General features: G+C 39.1%; 1 non-coding gene across 1 annotated transcript; it reads left to right on the forward strand.

The window, feature by feature from the left end:
* Nucleotides 1–4,942: 4,942 nt before the first annotated feature.
* On the forward strand, nucleotides 4,943–5,049 carry LOC114230979 (U6 spliceosomal RNA). The gene has a single exon (XR_003616973.2). It is a non-coding gene; the product is annotated as a U6 spliceosomal RNA (small nuclear RNA).
* The last annotated feature ends 17,927 nt before the right edge of the window (nucleotides 5,050–22,976 follow it).

Consider the following 22,976-nt stretch of genomic DNA (forward strand, 5'->3'; position numbering starts at 1 on the left):
TTTCAGGGAAAGCATCGGTTGGTTTTTAAAGTGATAGAGGGGTTTCAAATGCTAGGAGAGCCTTCTGAAATGCAAAGCTGCCATGTATACTCACAGAATTGCCATGTACACTCACAGAACTGTCATGCACACACACTGAACTGTAGAAAAGAATTCCAAAAGTACAAATGCTGTGAAGCAAGTGGCAGGGTTGAAATTTTGCTAACTTTCCTTTATCTATTTTCACTTTTCCCAGAACATATGTTTCACAATAGTTTTATTAGCAAGTGGAGAAGTGGCACTGTCCAAAATCTGTGGTGTGATTAGTGTTGTTGAATGGCAGGTTTTGTGTTACTCATGTTTATTTTATGCCTTCCCAAACCATCTGCTTCCTTGGTCGATGTCTTATTCAAATAATGAGAAACAGTGACAGTTGAGATACATAATGCCACTACAGTTTCAATGGCTCCTGACACTTGGGGCTTAGGGTTTCTATTTTTCTGAGTGTCTTAGGTAAAACTGAATAATATGGTCACTGTTTAGGACACAAAGCTTAGAAATCATTCATTCATTCATTTGACTCAAACTTACTGAGTGTTTACTCTGTGCTGGGTACTGAACAAGCATACCTGTGGTTACTGAGATGTGTAACACATTATCTCTATCCACAACAGTCTAGTCAGTGTAAACAATGCAGTGTGATAAGGAATAAGGTAGAGTTAGGAGAACAGTGTGATGGCATCTGGAAGGTGAAAATATTCATATTAAGAATGCACTGGAGTCTTGAAGCATTTAATTGCAAGCATAAGAATAAAAATAGCTGTCAGAGCCTGGCTGGTGTGGCTCAGTGGGCTCAATCCCCAGCGTGGGGCATGCAGGAGACAGCTGATCAATGATTCTCTCTTATCATTGATGTTTCTATCTCTCTCCCTCTCCCTTCCTCTCTGATACCACTAAAAATATATTTTTAAAAAATAGCTTTCAGAGTGCTGCAGACCAAATCACCTACAGTGACCATGGGGTCACCCTGATGCTTTCTCAGCTCACCTTGCCCTCCTCCATGGAATTTCATCCTTAGGATATCCATTCATATCTTCACCGCAGCACCTCTCTCTTTGGGCCAGTGTCTCATTTTCCTCCATCCATACACACTCTCTTCATTTTTTGCTTTCTCTGAACCTAACATGCATTTGCCTCTCCCATGTTAATAACAACAAAACTCACAAGTCTTTTCATTTAAGCCAGTATCCTAGTTGCTTCTGCCTCACCTCTTCCTTTTGTTTACTACTAGCTTCTTGAAAGCATGCTTGAAAACTTGATGTCTCTGCTTCCTTTCATGCCACTCATCTCCATATGGCTTGTGCCTTTCAATACCCTCCCAGAACCCCTGAGTCTATTCCTCAGTGCAGACACTTCTCCCCTTGAGCTCCTTGAATTTCTAGTCGAGCATAGGACTAATTTGGGATGTGAGGGCCACAATGCTCTAGAAAGGGCACTTAGAGTGTCATGCCCATCTGGACTGGGCAGGATTATCTAGAGCAGTGGTTCTCAACCTTCCTAATGCCGCGACTCTTTAATACAGTTTCTCATGTTGTGGTGACCCCCAACCATAAAATTATTTTCGTTGCTACTTCATAACTGTAATTTTGCTACTGTTATGAATCGTAATGTAAATATCTGTGTTTTCCGATGGTCTTAGGCTCTACAGCAGCGGTTCTCAACCTGTGGGTCATAACCCACAGGTTGAGAACCGCTAGCAGGGTCGCCTAAGACCATCGGAAAACACAGATATTAGATATAGCAACAAAAATAATTTTATGGTTGGGGGTCACCACACATGAGGAACTGTATTAAAGGGTCACGGCATTATGAAGGTTGAGAACCACTGATCTAGAGCAGGGGTCCTCAAACTTTTTAAACAGGGGGCCAGTTCACTGTCCCTCAGACAATTGGAGGGCCAGACTATAGTTTAAAAAAAATACTATGAACAAATTCCTATGCACACTGCACATATCTTATTTTGAAGTAAAAAAACAAAATGGCAAAAACACCCGCATGTGGCCCGCGGGCCTTAGTTTGAGGACGCCTGATCTAGAGGGATCTGGGCATGTGATGACAATATTTTCAGTCCTGCCTTTGTGTGCAATACATTTCTGACCACAAAAGCCCTCCTTGGAAAAAGTGGGAGATTTTGAGCTACTTATATTCTATTATTCCCATTCACTTCCTGCGTCTTGTATTTGTCATATAATGCATTATCCAGGAGAACAAGCTATCCTTTTTCACTTGAATGTAACAGTAGTTGTAACTCTAATAAAGAGAGCCAAAAATAGAACCAGGACACTGAAAATAACCTATACTAATTATAAACTATGGCTATAGATGAAAACACCAAAGAGAAAATAATGAACTCATTCCTTTCTATAAAACATAAAATACTATTTATTTTGTTTGGCTTTCAAGAAAACTGGGGACAAATAAGAGGAAAGTGACCATTGTGTATGCCCTCATGTCCAGAACACTTGGTTTCATTTCTCACCACAGTTTTGAATTTCTATTATCAATGATACTTCCCCCAGTCCTATTTTCTTACTCTCATTTTGTTTTACATTATTTTATTGCATGCCTTTTTGTTATAACTCACCTTAAATCTTTGGGGGAATGTAAGACAATACAAACTAAATGCATGATAACTAACTATGACAGATTGACAGTTTTATTCTTCTAGATTAGAAAGGAATAGTGACTTCCTGCAGCATCCTCTGGGTAAGCATTTATATGAGGAGATATCCTGGGGTGGGTGTAAGAAGCGTAAGAACACAGAATGAAAATAGTCGTGAGGTTGAAGTATCCGTGGCCATATTTTTAACAGAGCAGCTCTGATGGAAAAACTAAGCATAATGGGAAGAAAATCAATAGCTTTTCATGCCATAATTTGTTCTCATTTATTTTCCTGCTAGGCTGTAAGAGCATGCCTATTTTTAGTTTGTTAAGTTATACTGAGGGACCTTCAACCACAACCCCTAAGAGGGCAGTATTGTGGCAACACCTTAGGAATGTTGCCCTTCCATGAACTCCAGTGGTCCCTCATCATGGTAAGAAAATCAGCAACCTAATTCCAGAGGGCCATGTAATGCAATCTTTACTGGGCTTCATTAGGCAGAACTTAGCTAGAAATGGGAGTCCTACTTCACTCTCTGTTTCATGCTAATCATTGAGAAGTTGTGGAGATGGCTGCAAAAGTCCATATCCAACTGAAGTCCTAAATTAAAACCGTGTACAGTTGCCTGGCACAGTAATTAATCTGAAATCATTATTTATCCTTAGCTGCCTGCATATGCATTCAACTAGTCAGGAACTCAGATAAAGGAGCACTATTAGCACCATTAATTATTCCTCACAAATTCCACTGGCTGAACCTGCGCTTTTCATTTTAATAGGGTCACTGGCGATGGAAATGTTTCCATAGGAAGTGGCCCGACAGACTGAATAAGAGGTCTCATGAGGAACAGGCACAGTGATTTTGCACTTGTGAATAGAAAAGAGAAGATGAAAGCTCTTCTCAACATTAGAAGGCCAACATAAAGAGAAGGTGTTTCAGGGACATGTTGCTTGTGATGCAGAAACGAGAAACAAATTACAGAATTATGAAAAAGCAGATTTCAAATCAATGAATGAGGATGACCTCTATGCAATGCCATAGGCGGACATTGAAATCGCCATCCCTGATGGGTGACCTCAAACCAGGGATGTCAGAGAGTAATTCCCACCTCCATTCCTACCGTAATTGCAGATATCAGTGAAACTGGGCCAGGGGTCAGCCCTGCTCCTGATGCCTAGAACATTCTCCCCTTGATTGTCCTGGAGGTTAGAATTATTTAATAACCCAAAAGGTCAAATATTACTTCTATCAAAAGGACGTCTTTGTTTCCTCAGACATAGAAGGAGCAATGTTGTCCTTTGTTTGGATAATACTGCCGATAGCTGGGTTTTAATTTGCTCCATAATGTAAACTGAAACTAACGTTCAGCCTAATGCTGGTGGCTCTCATTAAGGAATTATCCAAAGCCACAGTTTGGCAGAACATTCCGCTTATTCACTGAACAAACTGGTAACAGAAAGAAAGGCTGGCTCTGGAGCTAGGGGAACAGGCCACATTTTCTGTGCTTTTTGGCCACGTCAGAAAAACCTTCACCCACCTTACAGTAACTAACTTCATTTTTACAATATATTCTAGACATTGTGATGTGTTGGGTACTGTTCTATGCATTTAAGTTGGAGATAATAGTGTCTGATCCTTTTCCTTAGGGGCTTAATATACTTGAGGGAGGGTCCTACGGGCAAACACACAATTTCTGCAGAAAACTGTTAAGTGCCAAAATTGTGAGTGCAGAATAGGCAATGCCTTTGCCTCCTTGTATCTCAGTTATCCCTTCTGAAAACTGAGAGTGTTAATCCTTTAAGAATCCTTGGCAGGCCTGAAGTGTGACGAGGACTTCATCGTCAGCTACCTGGGGCTACCCCTTGCCCTCTCCTGGAAAGGTGGGCTTCTCAAGACATCAAGAGAAATCCCACTGCTGCCTCCAGGCACGTGCTAGAACACCAACTCTCCACTGGCATCACCAGCGAACTGTGTGTGCACAACGGTAAACATCTCACCCCAACAGTTGACTTATGTCTGCCTTTTAAACAATTGCGACAGATGGCTGACACTTCAACAGAATGTATAATTAGTATTGCAACCTAGCACTTCATTCTTATTTGTTCCTTTTCCAAGGGGAGAAGCTGTGCCTTATGCCACTGGGTCTAATCTGTGAGTTTAATCAGAAGCAGTGTCATAAAAGTTCTAGGAAGAGAAGAACTGTGGGAGGATTCCTAATCTCAGCCCTTTGGGGACATTAAAAAAAAAAGCCAGGAGGGGGTGGAGAGAGAAGTTTCAGTGCTTTTTAAAAACTCATGTGTCGTGCTTGCTTCGGCAGCACATATACTAAGATTGGAGCAGCACAGAGAAAATGAGCATAGCCCCTGTGCAAGAATGCCATGCAAACTGGTTAATTGTTCCACACTCTTTGTCCATTGCAGCATTATTTACAGTAGCTGAGATGTAGAAACAGCCCAAGTAAGATGAGTGGATAAAAAAAGCTGTGGTTCATTAACACAGTGGAATACTACACGGCTATAAAAAAAAAAAGAAATCTTACCTTTTGTGACAATATGGATGGGCCTGGAGATTATTATGCTAAACGAAATAAGCCAGTCAGAGAAAGACAGATACCATATGATCACACATACATGTGCAATCTAATGAACAAAATAAACTGGTGACAAAATAGAAACAGATACATCAATACATGGAACAGACTGACAGCTATCAGAGGGAAGAGGGGTTATGGGGGAATGGAGGAAAGAAGGTGAAGAGATTAAGCAAAAGAATATATACCTCGCATCAAGCTTGACATGTAGCAGACACTCAAAAAACATCAGTTTTTTTTCAATATAGATGAATTTAGGTAAAACTAAACCGACATCACTTCCTACTTGTTTGTCACTATTTATGTGAATCAAGTTACCACCTTGCAACAATCCACTTAACCAATAACCTTTCCCAAACCCACATTTCAGGAAGGGATCCTCCATCAGTGTTTCCCTGACCCCTTTATGGCATCTCCTCTGCAAACTTTGCTTCTTCATGCTCTTAATCATGGCAGCTCCTATCTTGGCATAAATTCCTGAAAGCCAATAATCAACCATTCTTATTTCCCATGTGAACCTTTTCCAGATCCCACTCCCTTCTCTGAATCAAGAAATCTTACATCTAATACGCCCCTCCCTCCAAAGTTTAAATTTATAGAAAAAAATACTATTTATAGACTAGAGCTGCTGTCACCTTCATGGGGATTTTGATATTTAACCATCTCAAGCTTGTCAGAGAACTATGCTGTTCCGGAGAACAGAACAAAGGTGATGAGTGTGGAAGGCACAGAGTTGTAAAAACATGAAACTTGGTATATAAGAAGGAAATAATTCTATTTCCCTCAAAGAATCCTAATGACCTTTGATCAGAGATAATGCTGCATTTATTCTAGAAAGATTACATACCATCAAAGGTCACACTCAGAGCTGGTAATTCAATAAACTATATACAATTCAAGAAGGTAATGACCCACTCCTTTGAGGAAATTAAAGTCTGGGGAAGGGGCAACAAAGTACAATCTAGAATCATTTACAAAACCCAAATAAAATGAATTAGGTGGTATAAAATATATAGAAAGTTAATTGGAGTCATCTTAAGAATGCAATCACCACAGAGAAGAAATGTATACTTACTGAGTCTGATGCTAAGTTATTTACATACTTCCCATGCAAGAAATGTAGTAACATGTGCAATGTTCTTAGCATAGAGGGTGGCATTGTAGTTATAGCCTAGTAAAGGCTGACTACAATTATCTCATTCAATTTCAGAAGCATCTGTGTTTTACATATGAAGAAAAAAATGGGGCTCTAACTATTTGGGCAGCCAGGCAAACTCTACCAAAAAGAAAATGTAGTAAAAATCAAGATTCCAAGGAAACTTCCAGACATTAAATCTCACCCATTTCTCTGCTATGCTACATGACTTACCAGTGACACCGAGAGGACCTTTCTTTCAGAGAATGTCCCATTACTCATTCAACCCCTGTATTGGCAGATGCAAACACAATTCCATTACAGGTAGAGGATACTCAACATCTGCTTCCAAGTCATACTCAAGCCCAGTATGAGACTTTTAGTGCACTTCAAATTCATCCACCCACTCAACAAGTATCTAACGAGCAGCCTACAATGTGTCAGGAACTATTCTAGGCACTGGAAGGACTATGGGGAAGAAAACAGACATGCTCTCTAAGACAAATATATGGAGTGAGCTGGAATGTCTATCTTTATTCAACATTTTTGACTCAGGTTAATAACTCCATTGCTGTTTATCATATTCATCTTTATTTAGTATATCTTTATACTCCTCTTTATTGGGTACAGACTCTGTATCAGCCTCAATATGTATTGAAGTATAATCCTATATAATAAAAGGGTAATATGCAAACTGACCAAACAGCAGAACGACCGATTACTATGATGCACACTGACCAGCAGGGGGCAAATGCTCAACTTGGTGGTCAGTGCACTCCCACAGGGGGAGCCCAGTTCAGCCAGAAGCTGGGCTGATGGCTGGCAAGCGCAGCAGCGGTGACTGGAGTCTCTCCTGCCTCCGTGGCAGCACTAAGGATGTAAGGATGTCCATCAGTTGGACATCCCCTGAGGGCTTTCAGACTGCCAAAGCATGCAGGCAGGGCTGAGGGGACCCTCCTCCCTCCAGTGCATGAATGTCATGCACTGGGCCTCTAGTGATAAATAAAACAAAATATTTGCCTTTGTCTATTCAATATATTAATAATGGAAAATGATAAAATGCATAAGACATAAAGGCAACATCCTAGGACAGACACCTTCAATATGTTTGCCTACTTTCTAGATTAATTAAATACCCTCCTACACACATATTTATGATTTATAAATCATTCTATACACTGTTTTCTGTTTTATTTTGAAGTGGCTTTAAATATGCATATATGTGAGTGAACAAAGCTTACATATGGATGTGACCTGCCAGTCTTCTAGCTAGATCAAAGGGACCTGCAGCCCCTGGAGGCTTCCTCCTGCTCATCCCAGTCAGCACCCTCTCCAGAGGCAGCCACCACTCTGATGTCTCTCCATATACTGATTTTGCCTGTTCTTGCACTTTATAAAATTTGCATTATGCAGGATGTAGTCTTTCTTGACTGGCTTCTTCCACACAACATAAATATTTTATTCTGCATAAAAATTCAAGCTTACAAAATCAGGCTTAATCACCTTTCTTTAACTCCCAATATCCTCACTGCACAGTTGTGGAAACTGAGGCCCAAATCAATGTCTGACTTCACATAGTCTGTGAGTAGCAAAGCCAGACATAGCTCTTTAAAAACAAAAGCAAAAAACAAACAACAAACCATAACAATGTTCTCTTTGGAAAAAGAATTTCACGTATCCACATAATATAAAGCTTGCTTGTCTTCCCTGAGTCCACTCTGAGGATTTTTGCCACTGTGTTTCAGAGTTTCTCAACATTTTTTCAAGTTTATGTCTGAATAAAGTAGCATGCAAAAGTTTTCTATACTGGGGAAAAATCGTTCTTTGAATATTGTGTTACATTTTCCATTCTAGGAACATCAGAGAGAAACATCTGGCCAACAAATTCCCAGGGTGTAGAAATGGAGAAATACTGGAAATGCATGCAATTCCATGGACAAGTAACAAAGGATTCTTAAAGCATGGATGCCAACACATCACATTAGAAAAGAGAAAAGAAAGAGCATTTTTGTCGCAAGATTAAAAAAAAAAAAAAGACAAATACAAATGTCCTCAAAAGTTCTAGATGTTTTAAATTGTATTCCAAGTTGGAAAAAAAAAAGTCTTTCAATTCTGTTGGACACTTTCTTTGGGCAAGAAAGATTATATTTATTTACAGTCACATCTTTAATCATCCTGACCTAGATTGTTTTGATTTACATAAATAAAATAACCAAGACCCAAGACCAAGGAAAGAGAAGTGAAATATTCTTCCAAGGTCACCCAGTCACCCAGTCAGTTATCAGCACCAAAAGAACTCAAATTTGTATTTTCTAACACTATCATTCTCCCATCCCTTCCCTCACACAATAACCTGGGGTGATATATTGAACAACTGTAAATTTTGAATGGCAGAGAGTCAATAGTTAAAGTAACACAAAAGTAAAATAAAGTACTCCTCAAAAACATACAGGGACTGTAACTACCCAGAGACCTCTTCTGCAATACAGATACCAGCTTCTTGCTTGTTGGAGATAGCTAAACGTTACACCACCACTGGGGAAATGGTTTCTTGCAGGTGGAGGACAAATGATTCACCTCCAAGCAGGCCCTTCTCTGTATCTTTTTGACCTGATACTATCCTTGTTCTCCACTTAGCTTTGAGCACCTGGAAGTTCAATATGGGGGAATTTAGGCAACACTAAACGGATATCCATTTCTTGTTTTATAGCTTTGTTTTTTGGTTCTTGGGGAAAGCTTCATGATCACACAGCAGATGTGAATAAAGGTTGGATGAATGAATGGTTGCATTCCCAGCCTGTAAGTGGAAAATCACTTCTACTTGTGGACATGGGACACCAGGAAGTTACTTTAGAATGCTAAACCCGTAATCAAGAAAATCCCTTGTTAATAAGTGTGTGTGTGTGTGTGTGTGTGTGTGTGTGTGTGTGTGTGTGTGTGTGAATTGCTCATATTTGATTTAAAATACAATTTTCAGGGGCCTACGGTAGGCCAGTTTTGTTCCAGGTTCTAAGAATAAAGTAGGTGAAGCCCACTTCTCTACTCAAGCAGGTAAGTTTGCAAAAGCGATGCATAGGTGGCTCTCTCATAGTGGGGACCTTTCTCATCCCCTGCCTCTAGGCAGATTTTCCTTGCCTCTCTTATTCTCCGAAGCTCCAAAGGGCCCTTCCTTTGCCTCTGTAGCTTGTTTCCTAAACCCATTTCTTGGATCCCTCACTTCTATTTCTGTGACTTGCTTTTTTTGATGGGACAAAAAAAAAAAAAAAAAAAAAAGGAAAGATGCACAAGGAACTTAGTGTAGAACACTAAGAAGGGCTTTGAGACCTGTGTTTATATGTGACCCTGCAGGATGAATATAAACTGTGCAAACAGAGGCGGTACAGAGGTAGGCAGTGGACTATTTAAGGGGCTTTCTCAGATCGATGGATCTGCAAGTGTGAAGGGCACATGGCACATGAAGAGGTCTGGAAGAAGAAAATACTTTTATGCATGTGGAGTGTCTCTATTTGGAATGAGAGGAAGATGGGTATGAAATCTGAGAGTACAAAGAAGGTAATCTCTGGGAGATAGCAGAGAAAAGTGATAAATTTTGAGAGGAAGCAAATACGAAACCATGCTTGGCTTTGTAAGCTTAACTTAACAGCTTATACTTACCAAGAGTTTTGAAGGTTATTGAATGGTTTTAAGGAGTGGTATGTTATATTCAGATTGCTTTTAAGGATGATTCATGTTGTGTGGGGAAAAAAAGGCTGGATGGGTAACATTGAAAGGAGAAGATGTGTTTCTTCATTTAAGATGTTAACACAATTAGAAACAGGCAGTTTGTTGGAAATGGGTCTTGTACCATTTGGTATTCTGGGGTAGGCAGAATTTGAGATGGCACCAAATACAGAGCCTGGCATGAAGTATACATACAAATTATCTTCCTTTCTCCCCACTCATTTTACAAATAGTATGTACATGAAATCATGAAATAATGCAGCACATAAATTAAACCTTTAAACCTTTTAAAATTACCAATTTTCTTTTGGAGCATAATGCCCTTAAAATCCACCTAACTTGCTACATTGACTTGTAGTTTGTTCCTTTTTGTTGCTGAGTAGTATTCCCTTACATGGATGTACCATAGCCTGCTTGGCCAGACTTCTAAGAACTTGTATTCAATTTTAGCAATTTTGCCATTATTACCATCATCTAATGCTTATACTTCTCCCAGAAAATATGTTAAACACCCTGAACCTCTGATCCTTCTCCTAAGTACTCCTAATTAAATTCTTCTCTACGAACCATGTTTCTTAAGCCACAGTGTGTAACTGTGCCGAAGCAGAATGACTGCATACCTATCGTGTCTTCCAGTGTTAGCCAACTGGGCTCCAGCAATAGCTCCTTCTCAGTAGGAAGGGCAGAGTGTTTCTAGCATCTTGGCAAGAGTTGGAACTGTATAGGTTCACAGTAAGTAATTTTGGTAAACGTTCCTAATTTACTCTATTCCATTTGTTCATGTTAATCTTTTACTTTGGGTTTTTGGTGTGTGTGTTGTTTTTTTCAACACACTTTTAGATGCTTCAATTTTTTTTTTCTTTTTCTAAACCATGAATAACACAGTGAGTCTGAAGGTTTGCTCTTTGGGGAGAATATTTTTAAAGGAAAATCATATAGCTGTTGCAAGAACTGAGTTTAACAAATCAATATACACTTACAGCTCACTGATGACTTGGGGTGAGGAGGAGATGGTTGTGGCATATGAGGGAAAGGCATCAACAGCATTTTCTTACGCTAAGTGGTGGGGTTGGCATTTTTTCAGTCCAATAACGATTCAAACACACAATAGGAATCCCCAGGATGCTAAATAAAGGAGCACTCTGTTCCTTTTTTTCCCCCCTCCCATCCTGAGATTAGGGCAAAGAATAATAATAATAAAGTAATGCAAGTCTGACTGAGTGAAAGCAAAGTGCTTTCACTATTAGGAGTGAAAAGAAAGAGACATCGCAGGGCTTTTGTGTATGTTCTGGAAGGAACGCCTGCTTCCAGAAACTGCAAGCTCAACCTTCTCAAAGTTTCATTTTCCTGAATTATCAAGACTCAATCTTGTTCTTTTGTTAGGAAATACAGCTCCCATAGAACTGAAATGCCCTTCCAAACTGACCCCGGGGCTGAGTGTGGAGGCAGCAAGGAGGTGGGTAGAGAGGGAGCCGGTGTATTTCATGTTTCTGATAATCAGTTTCTTTCAGGTGCTTCTTCAGGGACTGGCTGATCCCTCCACAATGCTTCTGCTCCTGATCAAGGAAAAGAAATGTGATCTCACAGAGTCCTTGTAGCTTGCCTTCAAGGAAATGATTATCTTGTACCGACACCAAAATGAATTCTAGGGCAGGGCTGAAAAGTAAGCCTTCTTAGCCTATTTTCAGTGTCCCCGATCCCCAACTGCAACTGGGAATTGTTGAGCAGTCTTTCTAGTGGTTTCTTTCTCTTTTTACTATTTCAGCGTCCCTTACAGGAACCATTTTTTCACTGCAGTAAAAAAAAAAAGTGAGCGAGGGAAAGGTAGCCCTGTGCCAGGGAATATAATAATATTTGGTCTCTGCTGAGTCCTCTGATTCATACCATTCGTTGGGGCATTTCTAGGTTGGATTTCTGGCTGCAAAGGGGTTTTATAAAAGAGGAGAAACTGAAAATAGCCCTCATGCTGATGGTCAGAATTTAACTAAGAATAGGAGTGTGTGCTTCATCCAAGAATGTAAGGGCCTTTTTCAGAAGGATCTTGCCCAAGGGGCTCTCCAATTTTTAAGTTTGAGGTCAAGATTAAAAGAATAGATGTTTTATATTCTCTTAATGCCTGTGAAATCGTTTCTATCCCATGAAAGGAAAGGACAAAATCAAAGGATTTTCCAATTCTTGGTGTATTTTGTGAGTGGAAATTTGACTTAGGAGAACAATTACGTTCTGAGGACAGACAGGCCTGCTGCATGCATTTTCTCACTTTATTATGAGTCAGCTTTTGATTTCTGGGGAAGCCCCATTACCATCTGGTAAGGAACACTGTAATGCTACCTTTTTTTCAAGGCTACATATGATAATACAATGTGTGTGGAATATCCAGTCCAGTGCTTAGCACATGGGATAAAATGGTAAATTTTAAAATGAAAAATGTAATTTATCAGAAAAAAAATTAGATTTAGTACAGGCCTGTAAACCCCTCTATTTAGGCCCTGGACAGTGTGGCTCAGTTGGTTGGGTATTATCCCATGCACCAAAAGATTGCCAGTTTTATTTCTGTTCAGGGCACATTCCCTGGTTGGTTGCAGGCTCTATTCCCAGTAGGGGGCGTGCAGGAGACAGCCAATCAATGACTCTCTCTCATCATTGTTGTGTTTCTTTCTCTCTCTTCTCTCTGTCAAAATCAATAAAGACATATATATATATATATATATATATATATATATAAATATAGATAGATAGAGAGAGAGAGAGAGAGAGAGAGAGAGTCTATTCAAGCCCTTCTATTTACAAATAGGAAATTAAAACCTATAGGCATGAATTTACTAACAGAGAAAGCTAATATTAGAGATCTTCTGACTTGGTTAGAATAAGTAGAATAGTTTTGACTTAGATTGATAACCTCTGTGTGACACACTGTTATAGTACATAGATACTCAGTACGTATAATAAATAGATTTATAGTAAATTTGGCATATATCTAGTAATGCAAAACCATAAACCAGGTGAAAGATGATGACTACTCAAGTGAAAATAAAACAGATTCTGCTACATCCAAACCAAAGTCTGAATTCAACATGAGGCTACAAACATAAATTCACTTTTTTATTATTATTATACTTAGCCTACATCTGATTTTGTTACCTAATAAATGTTATGCTGGTACTGTTATGTAACATCCTGAATTCAGCTGTTGTTCCAGCAGATGACATTAAAACTTCTTTAACCATCCTTAAGATAAAATAACAAATGAGTTTTACTTCCTTTGGATTTCTGGCAGTGATTGAAAACTTATTTAACATATGTCTAGAAAGACAAGCTTCAGAAGAGAACAGAAAAATCATTATTCAACTGATTAAGTGTATTCCTAAAACTACTTCAGAATGATTGGACTGACAGTTCCCACTGGATGAGGGAGAGTTATAGACCACTGCCCGTGACCTCCACAGGGAGAGATGGGAGGGAAAGAGATGGGTATGAACATGCACAGAAGTTGAAGGGGATATAAATGTTCATTCATGTCTCATATTAAAGATATGATTTAAGCTTTAAACATAGTTCAATGACATGATCTATGAACAACCTCCAGAATCTTCCCCAAATTGTACTGCTGAAGCAAAATAGCATTTCAGCCTTGCAGAAAGCTTTTACAACTTGAGATCAATGGCTAGGAGATTCTCTTTTTTCTACTTTTTAATCAATTTTTAAGTTACAGTACAATATTGTTAACTATACGCCACACATGTTGTACAGTAAATCGCTAGGACATTTTCATCTTGCATGACTGAAAAATCTACGCCCATTGAACAGCAGCTCCCTATGTCCCCCTCCTCCAAGCCCCGACGGCTACCATTCTACTTTGTACTTCCAAGAAGTTGATGACTTGAGATATTTAGGTAGGTGGAACCATGCAGAATCCAAAAGAACTGAAATCAGAGTCTCAAGGATATATCTGCACTCCCATATTCCTGACAGCATGAACATATTGTAGCCAAAAGATGGAAACAAGCTAAATGACCATTAATAGAATAATAAGTAAAAATACGTGGTATATACTACCATGAATATTAATCAGCCTTCAAAACAAGGAAATTCCATCATGTTACAACATATATGAACCTTGAAGAAAATTATGACAAGTGAAAGAAGCCAGTCACAGAAGAAAAAATACTGCAGGAGACATTTTTTACATGGTATGTTTTGGAGCCATAATATATTTTTCCTTATTAAAGTAAGACTATTTAGAAAGATGGACCAGCCTGCCTGGCATGGCTCAGTGGGTGAGAGTCTAACTATGAACCTGGAGATTACAGTTCGATTCCCGGTCAGGGCATATGCTGGGTTGTGGGCTCGATCCCCAATGCGTGGCATGCAGGAGGCAGCTGATCAATGATACTCTCTCATCATTGATGTTTTTATTGTTTCTATCTCTCCCTCTGTCTTCCTCTCTGAAATCAATACAATATATATGTTTTTAAAAAGATGGGCCAGTGCTACACTTATTTGGACAGCCAAACCCAAAGACGGCATGCAATTAGCTAAAATATAATTTTACTTGGAGTAATTACCTGTTTCCTATAAAGGGTTTGGGATTAACTCTATAGAAAATAAAAATGTTACCACGAAGAAAGATGTTCTATGTTCTATTAGTTTTATATAATCTAAGCAGGAACTTTTGCTCTTCAGACTTTGATTTTTTTATTAATAAAAAAGGTGAAGATTACGCATCTCTAAAAGGGATCTTGATAGTTCTAAATGTTTCTGAAAGTTAAGCTGGCATGAAGTGAAGACATTTTCTAACTGATCTGGAGTTGGAAAACCTGATTTTGAATTTTGACTATGTCACTAAATAGTTCTTTAGTCTGGTTTCATAGCTTTGGTTTCTGTATCTATAAAATAATACTGATACCATCTGCCTTCCAGGCTTTTTATGTAAATAACATGGTGCTATGTATATGAATGCACTTTTTACTTCCTAAACATATGAGCATTTTACAATGATTCTATTATTCGTGTTAGTCAACATAATATATTCATCCCAAGGGCCTAGATAGAGTACATTTTTAGCAGGATCTCTACCAAGATCATGGGAATACTGGTTCCTTTCACCACTGGCTTAGAGGAAATCTAAAGTTGGGAGGATCATGTAATCTGAGAATTAAATGGGGGGATCTGGAATTTTATATTTAAAAATTCTGGGACACTCAATAAGGGTGAAACAAAAGGCGATTCCTGATTTGAGACACTTGATGAGAATAAGAAACATCCTAAATTTCTGTGATGGAAGGTATTTCTAAATGAGTATTTATGTTGCAAATGTATTCCTATACAGATACTCCAAGACAATACTGATTTCAAGAATTGGTCAAGAGAGACAGATGACTGTTTCTCAAACACCAGGGATGTGCTGTTTTTGCCATGCTGACTTACATATATTTATTTCTCTAATCTTCCTGATAAGTCTATCTGCTGTGTATGCCTATTTCCATTTTATATATGGAGGGGACTGAGATGCAGAAAGACCCAATATGACCAGAGTTTCAAAAAAGAGATAAAATCTGAAGGATAGATCTTTCTGTCTAGATGGCTGTGTATCCATCCATCCAACCATCCATCCATCCATCCATCCATCCATCCATCCATCAACGTATCTCTGTGTATATGTCTATATCTATCTATTATTGTATGCTTATTATAAATCAAGAAAATAAAATACAAATCTTGTGTTCATATTGGTAAATTTTGGTCAAATAACAGAATGGGTCCACCAAAAGTGAAAGCAGACTCCAGAATCATGCCTATTGTACAAAATAAAGAAAAAAAGAAGGATGAAGGAAATAAATATGAAATAATTTGTGGTTCTAGGAATGGCTATTATTTTTATGAATGATATGTAAAGTAATAGTAACAACAATAAACCAAGATTGTGTTAACCCCACTGAAGGAATGGAGAAAATGGGGGAAAGTAGAGTTGAGCATATCTTTGAGTTACATTTTAACATTTCCTTCACACTTTGTCATTATGGTTCATGCTTAATTATGATTCACACTTCATTATGATGTACTGGTTGGTAGGAATTCCTCAGAAAGACAAAGTATCTTAGGAAAACTCCATAAGCTTCAGCAGTAAATTTTTTTTTCATCATGGCTCAGTTCATAGCTTTTGGAAGAAAACAGTACCTGACCATATGAAGAACACATCATAGTTATAGTTTGCCATCAGCAAAATTTGTCTGGCAAAATAGAGTTAGGTAGATAAAAAACAATGTGGGGAATATTCAGAGAACATGAATGATTCAGCATAAAGACATATTTATCCCATTTCTAACCTCTTTTATGAAGCCCACCTACTATCTGATGTCCTTTCATCTCCCTCCTGAATACTGGTCCTTAGAACTCACTGTGTATCTCAAGTAGACCAGATCCCTACTCTATTGTCGCCAAATACCTAAAGAAATCCAAGTGAACCTCTAAACTCTCTACTGATTTATCATTAAGTCATTCCACATAATTTTCCCATAACCCTACCCTGTCCTGCAAACAGTATTGAAACTCTTCCATTATGCTACTTCCCCTGCATGCTTTACACATTATGGATGTTCAGTAATATCTGAATTAATTTCTTTACCACTGAGTCCCACTAGTGGAGTCCTTAGCATGCCGCTGTCGAGCCCTGCTTTCCTCAACAGAGGGGACACTGTTTTTTTATTAAATCTAAAGTCACATATAAAAATTAAATCTTAGAGACACTATCCAATGTCATATAGTTAACGGGTGGATATGAATGCAACTGGGGCTCCATGCTTGACACATTGCCCCACTTTATCTGAAAAATCCGTATGCAAAGAAAAGGGCACTTTAGGACACTCCCCTATGTTGTGGGAAAAGCCTAAAGAGTCTGTTCCTGCAATGGCATTTGCACGCTTCCTCCCATACAAGTGAACACTCATATGGCTTCCTTTTTCCTGTCCTGTCATGAATGAGCCACCGTTTAAGGAGGGATTGGAATCTCAGCAAACATGTTTGGGAGCTGTTCATGGGTTTCGTGATGCTCTCACGACTATTTTTTCCAGGTTTATTTGGCCTTTTCCTAGTACAAGAATAAATCCCACACTGTTGCCTCTTAGAACAACATGAAACCATGTTTTCCTGATGCTGCTCATCAGCCTTCCCACATTCTTCTCTTTGATGATGGTTCTGTGGCCAAGTTCATGAAGTCTAAGACAATAAAACCTTGTCTCATCTCCTTCCTGCCATAGCAAGTTTCTCCTAAAAACTAGACTATATTCAAGGAAGATGACTGCTTTATTTTTCATGACTCATGTGAACTGTGATTCTAGATGTATACTAGTCTCTTGGAAGAGGAAAAATAGATTATTTTATCATGTTTAACATTTGAGAAAACCACTCTGCATGGAAATAAATTATAGTTTTTAAGTATGTTCTGTGATCTGGGTTGTAATAGGTGCTTTACATATTTATTTACTCTTAATATTCAACACAAACCTAGGGGTGGTACTAGTGTCAACATTTTATCATGAAAACACTGCAGATTAAAGTTATGACTACCAGATCTAATCAATGGTGAGTGAGGATTTAGAGCAAGATGATCCACATAAAGTCCGGTTCTCTTCAGAGTCATTTTACTGAGCAATTAATGAGTTGGCATTGAAACTCTTGGAGCATCATACTAAAGAAGAAGAAAGAACTTGCACTCAAGATTGCAATGTAGCTTAGTGCCATATTGCAAGACAGAAAAGTAGACTTTGAAGCCAGATTGCCTGGGTTCAAATCCTAACTCCATTATATACTATACTAGAGGCCCGGTGCATGAATATCATGAACTGGGGGATGGGGGTCCCTCAGCCTGGCCGGCCTGTGCCCTCTCGCAGTCCAGGACCCCGGGGATCAGACCTAAGCTGGCACTCAGACATCCCTCACGCAGTCTAGGACTCTCGCAGTCCAGGACCCCTTGCTCCTTACCACCTGCCTGCAGCAGAGGCTGGACACTGTACTTGCCAGCTGTGAGCCAGGCTTCTGGCTGAGCAGGAAGGGAGGGGAGGGAGGAGAGGTGGAGGGAGGGGAGCAGGGGGAGGGGATTGCTGCTCAAGCAGAAGCCGGGCTTGTTGCTCCTTAGCGCTGGCCCCGCTGCCTCTGCAGAAGGGGCGACTCCAGGACCGGGACCAGGCCTGGGACCAGGCCCACACCGCAGCCTCTCCAGCCACCTCTACGGAAGGGGCAGCGCTGGGCCCAGGACCAGGCCACACCAAGGCCTCTCCCACTGCCTCTACAGAAGGGGGGCAAGGGGACCGCCATGGCTGGCCTGGTGGCACAGGCTCGCTGGCCCCGCCCCCCGACCAGTAGTCATTCTGCTGGAAGGTCCTCCAGAAGGTCTTTTGGCTGTCTGGTCTAATTAGCATATTATGCTTATATTATTATAGATTATTGTAGATACCTGCCTTTACAAATTACGAAACTTTGCTTCAGTTTTCCCATTTGTGAGGTAGGAGCAGTGATAGCACCTACCTATTTGGTAATTCTGAAGATTAAACGAACAGTGGCAAGTGCAGCAGGGTCAAGTAGCCTGTGTTTAATCCCATACCGTGCCCCAGGCACTCCCTGTACAAGAGATCACCTAAGTGTACAGCTTCAAGAAAGAATATAACATCTTTAAATATATATATATACACACACACATATATATATATATGAACATGCAAATTAACAAGAAGCAATGGAACATGTGCATGCTGTCTTTCATTGACTTCTACTCTGAAAGTTTGCTTACAAAGATAGAAGAATAAATGTATACAATAAATGTATGTTGGGGATTTTTAAGTAGGTGTATGGTTTTCAGCCATCACTGTAGGTGGTGTGAAAGAACCAGACTTTAGCATTATACAATCCAGATTCTAAATTATGGAAAAAGGGAGGAGGTTTCTTTCAAATTGCTTTCTTTACATTTCTGAGTTTTGGAAATCTTAAGTAATTTGGCAGCTTGTCATATCCTGAAGGTCAGGCTGACAGCAATGGACAGGCTCAATTTCTTTCTGATTTCCCAAGGAAGATTCACTGATGTACTTTAATTTTAGTGTGTTATTAGGTCCCTCACAGTAATAGCAGGTTACAGACCATCTGCAATTCTGATTATTAGTCTGTCTTAGAAAAATGAGGGGGCTTTATTTTACTAGCATTGAAAAACTAATTTGAAATTCAGTAGCAATTCATTTTTTCCCAGGTTACACTTTAGATTAGGGAGCACTGAATTTGAAATCAGCCTGGATCTTTAATGCACAGGGTGGGAGAGGGGGAGGGCAACCTGCTAAGAAAATAACTAAGTAGTTTAACATATAAAAAGATAAGTTTCTTAATTATAATTAAGGGGGCATTCTTTCCTGAGATTCTACCCAGTGACTTAAGGTTACATTGTTTCCTTGGAGAACATTCAAGCAGATGCACATCTGTAAATGTTGATGAGAATGCAGTGGAAAGAGTGCCAATTTTAGAATCAGACCAATGTTAAGTTCAAATCTCAGTATTTCCTTTTACTAAGAGCCACATCTTTGAATGACTTAATTATTTAATCTACTTTATTCTCAGTTTCCTCACTTGTAAAAATGAGAAATATAACTCTGCCCTTACAGATAACTTTTCAGCTTTATAGCTATCATTCACTTTTTTAAAAAAAAATGTTTTACAGCACTACCACTACTATGATTATTTTGTACATTTTGGGGTACCTTTTTCTTTTTAAATATATTTTTATTGACTTCAAGAGAGGAAGGAAGGAGAGAGATATAGAAACGTCAATGATGAGAATCATCTATTCGCTGCTTCCTGCACACCCCCTACTGGGAATAAAGCTAGAAACCAGGCACCTGTCCTCACCAGGAATCGAACCATAACCTCATGGTTTATAGGTTGACTCTCAACCACTGAGCTACATTGGAGGGTGCTGCTATTCACTTCTTAACCCACAATTGTCTCTGATAATGCCCCTAGGTGTAGGTGTGTAGGTGTGTGTGTGTGTGTGTGTGTGTGTGTGTGTGTGTGTGTGTGTGTGTAACTATTCTATAAGATTAAAAGATTTGTAACTTCATGTATGTAGGTTTAATATAAGAATTCAAAAAGTGATGCCTGAAGAAACCCTGTACTTAATGAAGAATAATGGTATGCTGATCAAGAGAGAAGAATTTAGAGAAATAAAAAAAAATTTAAAATATATTTTATTGATTTTTTACAGAGAGGAAGGGAGAGGGAGAGAGAGCTAGAAACATCGATAAGGACAAAACATCAATCAGCCACCTTCTGCACACTCCTTACTGGGGATGTGCCCACAACCAGGGTACATGCCCTTGACCAGAATTGAACCTGGGACCCTTGAGTCCGCAGGCCGACACTCTACCCACTGAGCCAAACCAGTCAAGGTGAGAAATAAAAAATTTTAATAAGATGGAAAACTTAGAAACAGGGCACGATTAGTAGTACACATTCAGTAGATAAATTTACTTTATTACACAAAGGATAAATTGTTTGGTTTCTGAGAAATGTACATTTTAAGAGTTTTGTTATATGGACATGCATAGAATATATTCTGTTTTATAGGCATGCAAAGAAATGAGCAAAATCTCTGGAGGCCAAAACATAATGGACTGAAAAGAGAAATGAGCCAGTTTTGGGACTGTTGCAAAAACAAAAGAGAAGTACCACACTGAAGTTTTGGAGAAGTCTGCATGGGTATGAAATAAAATCTGATGTGGAAAAGGGACATTATATTATGTCCTTGCCTCTTATTTCGTGCTATGAAAATGTTCCAAGTATTTGTGGACTCCTGAGTCCTACCTGTGGGCATTACTGTGAATGGACAATCTGGGCTCAGTGCTGTGGAGCCGGCAGTTAGGATTTGGTGGAGGCATGAAGCATGGAGAGCCTGTTGATTCCGTAGGACTCCCAGTGCTTGGCTAGCACTAGGGAGGACACAGCCAGCATGCCCCTCCCCCGTACTTGGAATAGGGAGAGTCTGGGGCCCTCTATGCGACACAGTAAGAATTCCTCTCATTTTATTTAGTTGTTCTAAATGAGAAGTGGATTTGAACCCCGTCAAAGATCTTTTCAGTGAGAAACTACAAGGGAGAAGATGGAAAAAGTGTTTTAGGTAGACAAAAAGGGAAAAAAGAAAAGTCATCCAAACAAAATGTTATGATGCATCTGACCTCCCTGTGCCTAATAGGACTTTATTATAGTTGCTTTTTTAGAGTCAATTGTATATCAAGTGTCTTTCACTCCCTAACTGAGACTACCATATTTTAAGTCCTTCCAGAAATGTTTGGGAAGGTAGCCAATTCCACCTGATCACTTGAGTATTTTGTGTCAAAAAGGTTGAAACCTAACATGCCCAGCATGCCTCTTTCTGGCTTTCCCCCTTTCACTTCATTTTACTAAAAAAGAAGATTGGAATTCTTCCTGATTCTATGTTACTTAGTACTCATTAGCGTGTCAGCAGTTTTTCCTCTTAAAAAATACCGCATTTTAATTCATTCCTGGAGGCTGTGCTACCCAAGAAAAAACATTTGCAGGAGCACTAAAATATCCAGCCCCAAATTTTTATTTTTATTCTCAATTGCTCCTGTTCACACAGTTTTCAGTCAGGACTAATGTTCTCGGGTAGAAACAATCATTATTAATATATTCATTATTACAGATCGCAATAACTATTGACAGCTCTAGAGATTAATCTCATGTGAATTCCCTTGTGTCCACTAGAACCTGTAGTAGTGACACTTGAGCGATGATCCATTTTAATTCTTCCAAATAGGTATAACGACATTTACTTAAAACTGTAGCCCATCTCTCTTCTTACATATTCACTATATTTAGCTTCTCTGAATTCTGGTTATTTTCCTGAAATTGTAAATTACAGATGAAGAAACTAAATTAGCAAGAGGTGAAAGAAAAGAAGATTAGAATGAAAAGAGCAACACTAATACTGATAACAGCTGGCAACTGCAAAGCTATTATATGCTAAGCATTTGGTTAAAAAGTCCATAGTCATGACCTAACTGAACACTCACAAATATCATATTAATGAGAAATTTTATTCCCATGTTCCTGGTGAGGAAGCTGAGATCAGGGAGGCTAAGTGGTAACCTACTAAGACCTTAATGGCATATAATGCTCATATGCGCAAAGTGTAGAAATGGGGTGGATCTGTACCTCAGGCAGGAATCCAAGTTTTGTGTCTATTCACACATGTGCTTTTACCTTATCTGGAATCTGGGGTTCCCCTTGGTCTTTCTATCACTCCTTCAAGATTTCAATCCTGGGCATAAGCACCCACTTCCCAACACCCAGCGAACACTGGAGCCCTAATCTTACTTACCCTGCTTATAAGACACCGGGAGAAGCAAGTTGAATAACTCTATAATAATAAAAGCATAATATGCTAATTAGACCAGATGTCCTTCCTTCTGGACAAAGCCACAGTGGGCAGGGGCCAAGGCAGAAGCGGCATTGGGCCTCTGGTAGTTAAATAAAACTTGTGTTGCCAAAGAAAGAATATATAATTTAAAAGATATATAAAATTCTTATACAAGTGGTCAATTGAATGAGTATGAAGTTAAATATATTTGTCTTTTTTAAAAATAACAATTGGTTTTTTTTAAGGGCTCTTAAAAGTGGCTCTTACAAAGTAGTTATAAAAATAGTTCCTTTTATCTTAATATGATTAAAAAAATAACTATAACAACCAATGTTAACTTGCTTTTGCTGAATCTAACTTGTAATCATCGATTTATTTTGTCTGCCCTTTGGGTATGGTCCCCATCTGAATTTTCATGGATCTGTCCTGAAGGTCTCTAAGACAAAGATCCAAATGACTTTTCCCCTTTTCCTGC

This window comes from Eptesicus fuscus, chromosome 21 (genome assembly GCF_027574615.1).
Source record: "Eptesicus fuscus isolate TK198812 chromosome 21, DD_ASM_mEF_20220401, whole genome shotgun sequence".
In the NCBI taxonomy this organism is placed as follows: Eukaryota; Metazoa; Chordata; class Mammalia; order Chiroptera; family Vespertilionidae; genus Eptesicus; species Eptesicus fuscus.